At 46.2% G+C, this 11,093-nt stretch overlaps 1 protein-coding gene across 3 annotated transcripts in view; it reads left to right on the top strand.

The window, feature by feature from the left end:
• Oplah (5-oxoprolinase, ATP-hydrolysing) overlaps nucleotides 1-11,093 on the top strand; it is a 35,737-nt gene that overhangs the window by 10,837 nt on the left and 13,807 nt on the right. For 2 of the 3 annotated variants that reach the window (XM_029548083.1, XM_029548082.1), the window contains exons 1-2: nucleotides 8,830-8,847; nucleotides 10,146-10,216. The exons of the other annotated variant lie outside the window; for it this stretch is intronic. The gene's annotated coding sequence lies outside the window, so the exon portion shown is untranslated. Of the gene's footprint in view, nucleotides 1-8,829; nucleotides 8,848-10,145; nucleotides 10,217-11,093 lie in introns of those variants that run through there. 3 annotated transcript variants of the gene reach the window in all.

The raw sequence follows: 11,093 nt of genomic DNA, 5'->3' as shown, positions 1-11,093 counted from the left end.
TGGGGCAACTGAGATAATTGCCTAGCTAGCTGTCAGGTGGAGGAACAGAAGACCTTCAGCTGCCCTAAAAGAACAAAGGCTCTTTACTAGCCACATTCCTAATGATCTAGGGAACAAGTTTTGGGGAAGTGTTAGAATTTAGGGCTCTACAAAGGCCAGCAACCCAAACGGTTTAAAATGAAGCATCCGGTAATCGAGATGGAGCAGCAGGTTACAGTACTCTACAGCAGCTCCCACAACCCAAGTCCGATTCCTGGGATCTGACGTGACGAAAGAGAGAACCGACTCCTGCAAGCTGTCCTTCGAATGCCACACACCCACCACACTCACACGCACAAAATGAATGAGCACGTTGTGGGTGCTCTGGAATGGGGACAGGGAGGGTGAGATGGCTCATGGGAAATGTTTCTGCATTGCACTTGTTGCCATGACTGATGACCTGAGTTCAATCCCTGTGACCTGCAGGGTAGAAGCAATGGCCTTCACAAGCATGCTGAGCCATGGCTTCTGACTGTACACACACACACTCACACACATTCTCAGAATTCACGCACACACACACACACACACTCACACACACTCACACACACACACACACACACACTCACACACACACACACACACTCACACACACGCACATGCACACACACACAAACCATCCTGGGCTGAGGAGATAATGGCTTAGGTGCTAACTACTTGTTGCAAGGGCAGATCCCAAGAAACACACTAAATGTGGCGGCCTGCCTGAAATCCTACCTAGTAGGAGACAAGGAACTCCTCGGAGCAGACTAGCAGGACTAGCTGTGCTGCTGAACACTGGGCCGAATGGAAAGCCCCTGTGAGGCCCTGCCTCTGTGAATGAAGCAGGAGCTCAAGCGAAGATGATTTCTGACATCGACCTATGGTCTCCCCACGTATGTACAGACAGGTAGCATGGGCACCCACATAGATGCATGCACACACAGGAATAACAGAAAAAGGAAAATAAATAAATAAATAAAACTAAACATACTAACACAATCCAAGCCAAAAATAGAGTAATTTGTGCTTCCGTGTCGAGGGATGTTGATAGCAAAATACTAAAATTCTTGTTTTCTGTAATTAAGCATTGTGTGCCTCTAAGTTAAGTCATAAAAACTAAAACTTTACAGAACGTTTCCAGGAAGAGTGTCAGGAAAGCTTGTGTCACAGTTAAACACTTCAATATATAATATGCTCAAATCTAAGTTGATGTATGTCAGGCAGCATAGTATGTTGTGCAAAAAGTGTACATGGTTATGCATATGTGTTTGTGTGTGTGCTTAGAAACATGATAACAGTGAAGTTGGTCATGACCCACAGTTAAAAAAGCTGAGGTTTAGCTGGGCGTGGTGGTGCACGTCTTTAATCCCAGCACTTGGGAGGCAGAGGCAGGCAGATTTCTGAGTTTGAGGCCAGCCTGGTCTACAAAGTGAGTTCCAGGACAGCCAGAGCTATACAGAGAAACCCTGTCTCAAAACAACAACAACAACAACAAAAAGCTGAGGTTTGGGGCTGGAGAGATAGTTCACTGGTAAAGAATACTTGTTGCTCTTGCAGAGGACCTGGGTTTGGATCCCAGAGCCACCATGGTGGTTCACAACCATCCTTACCTCTAGTTCTAAGGGGTCCAACATTCTCTTCTGACCTCCCTGGGAACTTGGCATGCATATGGTACATTTTATATACTCAGGCAGAACATGCATATGCATAAGATGCAGGAATCTTTAAGAAATCAATCTAAGAAAAAAAGCAGGGGTTTAGATAAGTTGAGTCCAGATAGCAGCTCTTACAGACAAAATATTCTGTAAATTCTTAGGGCTTTGTGAACTTTGAAGAAACCTGGTAACAGCTTTCTTTCACATATTGTATATACCAATTAAGTGATTTAACAGCCATCTCAGTTTCTTGTTCATGACTAATCTTCCATTCTTCTTGAATTACCAATACCTATTAGGCAATTTCATCAGCTTCTCGTGTTATAACAGGCATCAGGAGGAGGCAGCTATGTTGCTAGACGCTATTTCCACACCAGAACAACCAGAATAACAGTTTGTCAATAGGTGACTGGTTTCCTTGAGCCAAAACTGACTGTTGCCAATTTAACCTCGTGAAGCTGGGTCCATGCTCTGCAGAAGATTCACAGCCCAAGGATCAGAAGTTCAAGGTCGTCATTGGCTACTTAGTGAATTCAAAATCAGCCTGGGCTATTTGAAACCTTGTCTCAAATTTTTTTTTCCTCCCCACAGGATCTCACTATATAGCTCTAACTTGATAAGCTGGGTAAGGTTTGCCTCGAACTCATCAAGAACCTCTCTCTTCCTGCCCAGCTTAGAACTGTTTAGTTTTGGTTTGGTTTGGTTTGGTTTGGTTATTTTGAGACAGGATCTCAGTTTTATGGCCCTGACTAGCCAAGAACTTGACTTGTAGACTAGTCTGACTTTGAATTCATAGAGATCCATCAGAATCTGCCTCTTAAGTGCTGGGACTAAAGGCATTGGCTCCCACATCAGGCAAAAGATCTTTTTAATAATAATAATAATAATAATAATAATAATAATAATAATAATAATAATAATAATTGGCCATAGGATCCCTTGTCAGGGTCCTAACCTGGAAAGAGCTGATCCTTTAGCTTCACAGTTAACCTGGTCCTAGATTCCCAGTTCCCTTGGGCAGCACAGATGCCCCCCCCATCCCTCCTGAAAGAGACTGGCACCTGACAGATAGCCTGGTATATAACCTTTAGAAGATTATTATTATTATTTTTAAAGATTTTATTTATTTATTTATTATATGTAAGTACACTGTAGCTGTCTTCAGACACTCCAGAAGAGGGCGTCAGCTCTTGTTACAGATGGTTATGAGCCACCATGTGGTTGCTGGGATTTGAACTCCAGACCTTCGGAAGAGTAGTCGGGTGCTCTTACCCACTGAGCCATCTCACCAGCCCCCTAGAAGATTATTTTTACACCCTGACTGACTGGCATTTCTCCCTCCTTCCTCTCTTCTGTGTTCCTCCCCATCCACTCCTTCATTTCACTTTGAAAAAGGGCAAGTCTCTCATGGATACCAGCGAGCCACGGCATAACAAGTTGCGGTAAGACTAGGCACCTCCTCTCCTAGTAAGGTTAGACAAGACAACCCAGTAGAGGAAAAAGGTCCCCCAAACGGGCCACAGAATAAGAGAGAGTTCCTATTCCCATAGGTGTCCCAAAAGACCTCCAAGCTACACAGCTGTAACATATATGTGTGTGTGCAAAGGGTCAGGCCAGTCCCTTGCAGCTTTTCTCACTGGCACACCAGTCTGAGCCCAGATGGGCCCAGGTTAGTTGATTCTATGGGTTTTCTTCTGATGTCCTTGACCCCACTGGTTCTTGTAATTCTCCGCCCACCCACCCCTATCTTCAGAAATCCCTAGGCTCCACCTAATGTTTGGCTGTGGGTCTCTGCATATGATGTATTGATCGCTGGGTGAAGCCTCTCTGATGAAAACTAGGTTAGGCACCAATCTATGAGTATAGCGGAACCTTGTCATTGACTTTTTTTTTTTTTCCATTTGTGGTTGATTCTACCCTAGGTAGGTCTCTAGCTATCCAGTCTCTGGTTCCTGGGGTGGGCTCCCTCTCATGGGTCTCAAGCTGGACCAGGTATTGCTTAGCCACTCCCACGATTTATGTGACACTTTCACCCCAGCACATCTTGTAGGCAGGACCAATTGTAGGTTGAAGACGCTTTTGTGTGGCTGGGTTGGGGTACCAGTCCTTCTATTGAGAGTCTTACCTGGTTACTGGAGATGGCCAGTTCAGGCTCCATATTCCCCATTACTAGGTGTCTTTGAGTCACCCTTATAGATTCCTGGGAGTTTCTTTTTTCTTTTGTTAAGATTTATTTATTTATTATATGTAAGTACACTGTAGCTGTCTTCAGACACATTTTCTTCCCCTTTCCAGCGCTGTCTTGGAAGTTTCTATTGCACTAGAATTCTAGCTTGTCCCAGAGAAGCCCCTTTGTCTTCCCCCCTTTGTCTTCCCCTGACCTGATCCCTCCTGTTCCGATCCCCACATCCAGACTGTGATAGAAAGCTAACACAGGCCGGGCAGTGGTGGCCCACGCCTTTAGTCCCAGCACTCGGGAGGCAGAGGCAGGTGGATTTCTGAGTTCCAGGCCAGCCGGTCTACAGAGTGAGTTCTAGGACACCCAGGGCTACACAGGGAAACTCTGTTTCGAAAAACCAAAAAAGAAGAAAGAAAGCTAGCATAGTAGAGCTAGGCCACCGTCCTTGCCACCACATCCTGTTGTTCGTGGGCCTCTGCATAAGCAATGCTTTGACACTTGCTGAGCCCAGACTCTGGGCCCCTGCAGAGGCAGTTACTGTTGCTTCATTTTCTGGTGCAGGAGTCCAGATATCCTGCTGCTTCCAATGAATCATCATCTTTTGTTGAAAACTGGGAATTTTAGCTATCTCGCAGCAACGTTGCATTATGACTGGCCAGGTTCTTGGGTTTGTTCATTTTTTAGTTTTTGGTTTACTTCTGCCCGATCAGCAGTGTGAGGTCCACTTCCTTCATAGTATATGGTTTCTGATGTCACTCCTTGGTGTCTTGGCAGTGTTTAGGAAGCTAGAAGCTCCACCTGGGACAGGACAGGTTGGTGTTTCCCCACTGATGGTGAAAGGATGTTGTGGTGGTTTGAATATGTTTGGCCCAGGGAGTGGCACTGCCAGGAGGCATGGCTTGTCGGAGTGGGTGTGGCCTTGTTGCAGGAACTGTGTCATTGTGGAGATGGGCTTTGAGACCTTCCTCCTAGCTTCCTGGAAGTCATTCTCCTGCTTGTCTTCAGAACAAGATATTGAACTCTCAGCTCCTCCTGCACCATGCTTGCCGCCTTGATGATAATGGACTGAATCTCTGAACCTGTAAGCCAGCCACAATTAAATGCTGTTCTTATAAGAGTTGCCTTGGTCATGGTGTCTCTTCACAGCAATGGAAACCCTAACTAAGACAGCTGTACTGAAGGTCCTAGGTTAGCAAGACTCCTGTGTTTTCCCAGGGATTTGTGTGGCTGGGTAGTGTTCCAGTCTGCCCTACATGTGGAATGCCGGGACTGAATCCCAGCCCCAGAGACATCTAGCTCTGAATTACAGGAGTTAGGAACACCCACTTTATTTGGCAAAAGGTACCTTGCAGACCCTGAGATGTGGCAATGATCCCTAATTATGTGGGTCAGGGAGGCCAATGTAATAGAAAGCATCCTTATTAAAAAGACAGGGGAGTAATTTATAATATGGCCTCAGAAAAGAGGGCAAGCTTTAAAATGAACAGAATATAAAGCATACAAAAGAATCAATATGTGGTTTTATTGAGTAAAGGACAAACATAAGAGAGGGAGAGGGGGGCTGGAGAGATAGCTCAGCAGTTAAAGAGCCCTGACTGCTCTTCTAGAGGTCCTGAGTTCAATTCCCAGCAACTACATGGTGGCTCACAATCATCCATAATGGGATCTGATGCCTTCTGGGGTGTCTGAAGTAAGCAATAGTGTACTCATATACATAATAAAATGATATTTATTTATATAAATCTTGAAAAAAACCCAAGCATTTCTACTTCCTTTTTTTTTTTTTTTTTTTAGGTTTTTCGAAACAGGGTTTCTCTGTATAGCCCTGGCTGTCCTGGAACTCATTTTGTAGACCAGGCTGGCCTCGAACTCAGAAATCCACCTGCCTCTGCCTCCCGAGTGCTGGGACTAAAGGCGTGCGCCACTATGTCCCACCATTTCTACTTCTTAGTTTTGTTTTTGGTTTGGTTTGGTTTTTTGAGACAGTATTTCATTGTTTAATTTCTTGGCTGACCTGGAGCTCAGAGAGATCAACTTGCCTCAGCTACCAGAGCATCACTCCTGAACTAAAACAGATATTTCTTAAATTGTTGAGGTCCAAAGTAATCTCCATTCCCCCCACATTTTAGTGGGTAGAAAGTCCCCCAGGAATTTATGAAGCTGATTCACCTCTGCCAAAGAGAGCTGTTTTCCTTATCACTGGCAGAGAGGACCAATGGCAGTCTGTGGTACATAGTACTACCAATTAGCACGCCAGCTGCCAGGCTCCCTCATTATCACAAGTACCTGTTACACATCTCAGAGTCCATGCTAGCCGGGCGTGGCACATGCCTTTAATCCCAGCACTCGGGAGGCAGAGGCAGGCAGATTTCTGAGTTCGAGGCCAGCCTGGTCTACAAAGTGAGTTCCAGGACAGCCAGGGCTATACAGAGAAACCCTGTCTTGAAAAACCAAAACAAACAAACAAAAAACAGAGTCCATGCTAACAAGCCAGTTCTCCTCACCCTCTCCCCTCCCCCACACTCATTCTCCTTATCACCCCACTTTTCAGCTGTATTCCCTGGATACCAACCAACCACGGCATAACAAGTTGCAGTAAGACTAGGCACCTCCTCTCCTAGTAAGGCTAGACAAGGCAACCCAGTAGAGGAAAAGGGTCCCCAAAACGGACTTGTGATCTTTCTTGCCTTCCTGTCTTCCTCCTCCTCTCTTCGCTTCCTTGTGCTCTCCCCGTCTCCCCCGCTCTGCTCGGCTGCTGCCTCTCCGGTGGCAAGTTCCAGACTGTTGGGCACACTCGGTCGGGTGCCTCCTCTCTCTGCTCTAGAGTCTTCCAGAGGCCTCTGGTTGTTTTCTCTCTCTCATATCAACAATAAAAACCTTTCCCTTTTCCATACTCACTGGCGTTCTGGTTTCTCAACAGTAGACAGAACTTTGTGTCCTAGATACTCAGGTACAAATTGGTCTACACAGAATGACTCTGAAATCTCTTCTATAGAGGACCTGAGATGTTTCTCACAGTATCCTCAGCTTGGGGTGGGTGGACAGCACGCATAACATGCATTCCAAGAGTTCTAGCTAATCTTCATTAGGATGTTAGGTCAGCTGCAGAGACCAGTACTACACCAGCTGGCCCAAGGTCATTTGGCTTTCTGTCTGTTACATTCTGTCTCCTCGCCAGCGTGTTATAGTCAGCGAAATGTCTACTCTGTGGCTCTGGCTTCTTCAGAGAGCTTGCAGGTGTGGCTCTTAGCAGCTTGACACTTTTCTGCATGGTGGCTTTTCTCTGAGGTTGCCATTGTCTCCTGATGTCCTCCCGCCTAAGTTTATCCAATCTTAACTTCCAAAGAAAGCCAGAGCTCAGCAGCTGGGAATCCCTTCCTTTGTTCCCTTCTTGTTCAGTGTGGCACTGAACAAGATTTCTTTTCCCAGAATGAGGCCCTTGTCCCTGCACTGTAAGAAGAGGTTGTAAGAATGGTAGACTCATAATTCAGCCCTTCCTTCCCAGTGTGAAACTTATCCATATCCCTGGGAGTAGGCGAAGAGCTCCTGAGAGCTTTCATAATTCAGGATTGATTTTTTTTTCCTTGAGAACAGGGTTTCTCTGTGTAGCCCTGACTGTCCTGGCCTTGAACTCAGAGCTCTGCCTGCCTCTGCCTTGGGAATGCTTAGATTAAAGGCCTGTGTCACCACCGGACTATTTTATTTACTTATTTATTTTTATGCTGTAGCTGTTCAGATGGTTGTGAGCCACCATGTGGTTGCTGGGATTTGAACTCAGGACCTTCAGAAGAGCAGTCAGTGTTCTTAACCACTGAGCCATCTTGCCAGCCTCACCACTGGACTCTTTTTATTATTATTATTATTATTATTATTATTATTATTATTATTATTATTTTGGTTTTTCAAGACAGGGTTTCTCTGTATAGCCCTGGCTGTCCTGGAACTCACTTTGTAGACCAGGCTGGCCTCAAACTCAGAAATCTGCCTCCCAAGTGCTGGGATTAAAGGCGTGCACCACCACTGTCTGGCGCCCACCACTGGACTCTCTTTTTTTTTTTAAGATTTATTTATTATATATGTAAGTACACTGTAGCTGTCTTCAGATACTCCAGAAGAGGGCATCAGATCTCATTACAGATAGTTGTGAACTCAGGGCCTTCTGAAGAGCAGTCAGTGCTCTTAACCGCTGAGCCATCTCTCCAGCCCCACCACTGGACTCTTAGTAGACCTTATATAGCAAGCTTTTGCCTTGCTGTATGACCTTGACCAATATCCAGAGTGAAAGGGTCTGCCAGAGTTCTCCAGATCAAGGCCAGGGGCCTACCTCCCGAGTCCCCTAGCATTCTCTAGCCCTGGAGCAGTTCAGAGTCCAGCTAACAGAAACCGGCCTCCACTGCTGCGACATGGGCGGGACCAGGGAAATTTAGAGGTACAAAGTTCATGGGAACCCATCCAAAGTTCTCCAACTAGTTTGGGTGCGTGGACTCTGCCTTACAAAAAACAAAAACAAAAACAAAAAACAAAAAAACGTATCGGCTGCACTGTGCGGACAAACCTGTCCATCTAGGAACAGGAGATGGAGATAGGGAGATCACTTGCCTGACCAGTATTAAGTCTCAAACCCTGGGACAAACTGCTGAGGTGCCTATCAAACATATCAACATATCATATGAAAACGGGCCTAGCTACCAGGTTCTCCCGGCATCCCTCAGTACCGACCCCTTACAGAGCCAGGCTGGCATACCCTACCTTCTACCCTGAACTCTCCAGCATAACAGTGGCTGGTCTGCCCTTTCCCCAGAGGCGCTTCCCTATATAATCCAGCCATGCTGGTTACCAGGTTCTCTTCACCTTTGACCTACTTGGCTGCCATGCCGTTCCCCTTTCTCCCTTTTCTCTTTCCCTCCCCCGTCTCCTGCTATGGCTCGGATCATGTCTCCTCTGGACTCTTCCAGATGCCCGTCACCGGCTCTGCTCTCCCTTTAATCTACAGTAAGCCTTCTTCTCCACCATACCTAGGAGCAGTCATTTCCCTTCCTGTTTTTCTTTCTTTCTTTCTTTTTTTCATTCACCCAGAAGTTTGGGGTCAGCTTGAGCAGGCCAGCAAGATTCCATTTCTTTCTCTTTAATTTTTTTTTATTATATTTATTTATTTGTAGTCACGTGTGCATGTGTAGGGGGCACATGAGTGCCGTGGCAGATGTGGAGGTCAGAGGACAACTTACAAGAGTAGGTTCTCTTCTTCTAACCTGTAAGTCTTGGGGACCAAACTCAGGTTGTCCTGCTCGATGGCAAGGGCTTTGTGCCACTGAGCTGTCTCAGCAGCCCACAAGATTCTAAGAAATAAAGTAATGCTTAAAAATGCTGACTTATCTGGGTGATGGTGTTTTGTGCCTTTAAGCCAAACGCTTGGGAGGCAGCCTGGTCCACAGAGTTAGTAATAGGACAACCAGGGTTACAGAGAAGTGTGTGTGTGTGTGTGTGTGTGTGTGTGTGTGTGTGTGTGAGAGAGAGAGAGACAGAGAGAGAGAGAGAGAGACAGAGACAGAGAGACAGAGAGACAGAGAGACAGAGAGAGAGACAGAGAGAGACAGAGAGAGAGACAGAGGAAGGAGAAAGGAATCACTGCGCTAAGAAGAAGAAGCTCACTACTCAAGGCCATTGGATTTCTATAACAGAACATTGGGTTTTTTAATAAACAAAGGTATTCCTGGGTGAGGAAAACTAAAACATTTGCAAATTTTACCTGGTGGGTTCCTTGGAGCTCACCAGAGATGGCTACTCGCACAGTGTGTAGCCATTAAAAGTCTTTATTCCAGCCATCTGGGACCACATCCAAGTGTTGGACCTAGGCAAGGCTCTGAGTGCCTAGAAAGTGGAGTTTTTAAAGGCTGAAACCACATCCTGGCATCTCAGCCGTGCGTGTGTGTGTGTGTGTGTGTGTGTGTGTGTGTGTGTGTGTGTGTGTGTTACTTTACAGAAGTAAGCAGTTTAAAGCAAGCAGTTTTAACAGAAGCTGAGATAAGTGGTTAGGGGCGTATCCCACAAACAGGCAGTTTTAATAAAGGCTGAGATAAGTTAGCTGGGACGTCCTAGACTAGAGAGGGGGTCGTTTCCATGGAGATCAGATTCGAGTTAAACCTGGAAATGGCCTTAGCAAGGGGACAAGATGGAGGGACCTGTCACAGGTGAGGGAGACAAAAGGGTCTTAATTCCTTGCCCTAAACACAGCTTAATAGTATTTGATAGGGCAGACTTATATTTGGACATGTCTCACTTACACTGTGCAGCCCCAGGCAAGCTTCGAGCTCCCTGTGTCGCTGAGAGGGACAGTGACTGCTGATCCCTGCCTCTAAGGGTGGTAAGTACGTGCTCTACTAACTTTGCTATGGCTACAGCTTTGCTTTTCAATATTACAAAATTTAAATTCTCTCTTTCTGGGGTTGTGGGCGGGGAATGTGCGTGTCTTAGCTAGCACGTGGGGGTCAGAGGACACCTTTCAACTTTTGGGAGTTCCGTCTTCCACCCTGTGGGGCCAGAGCTTCAGCTCAGGTAGTCGGGCGTGGCATGAAGCACCTTCAACCTCCAAGCCAAGCCTTTTCAACAATTTGTCGCTGGTGAGCCAGCCCCTAGAGGAGACCTTAGCCTGTCCAGCTGACACTCTTTTAGCAAGGGAGTGTCTCCTTTCCGTGAAATCTCTTTTGGCCCTTGAGTGTTTTTGCCAGGAAGAGAACTGCCCTTTGAAGGGCCCATGTAATGCTGTCTGACATACCTGAAGTAATCTGTCAGAATAATCTGTCTGAATCTCCACTGTGCGCCTGATAATATAAGCTAATCCCTGTGAGACTTGAGGCCATTTTATGCACAGATCTGAAGATAGCGATAGGGTGTGTAGCTCTTCCGGGGCCTGTCCACCTCTACATTCAGAATGTCTGCCTAGGGGTTCAATTCACTAGGCCTGCCATTCATTTGGGGTAAACATCTATACTGTTTGCAATATTCTATGTTTCTTGGGACTAGGGTTGTTTCCTTGTAGAACTATTTAAATTGTCACTGCTTGGGGCTGGAGAGATGACTCGGTGGCCAAGAGCATCTGCTGTCTTTGCAGAGAATCTGGGTTCAGTTCCCAGCACTCTCATGGCCGATTTAACCATCTGTAACTATGGTTCCAATGGGTCTAGGGTCCTGTTCTGGCCTCTGGGGCACTTAAACACATTCAGGCAAAACACTCATACATG

Source organism: Mus pahari, chromosome 17 (assembly GCF_900095145.1).
Source record: "Mus pahari chromosome 17, PAHARI_EIJ_v1.1, whole genome shotgun sequence".
Classification (NCBI taxonomy): Eukaryota; Metazoa; Chordata; class Mammalia; order Rodentia; family Muridae; genus Mus; species Mus pahari.
The sequence above is the reverse complement of the archived record's forward strand: the minus strand, read 5'-3'. Positions and strand labels throughout refer to the sequence as shown.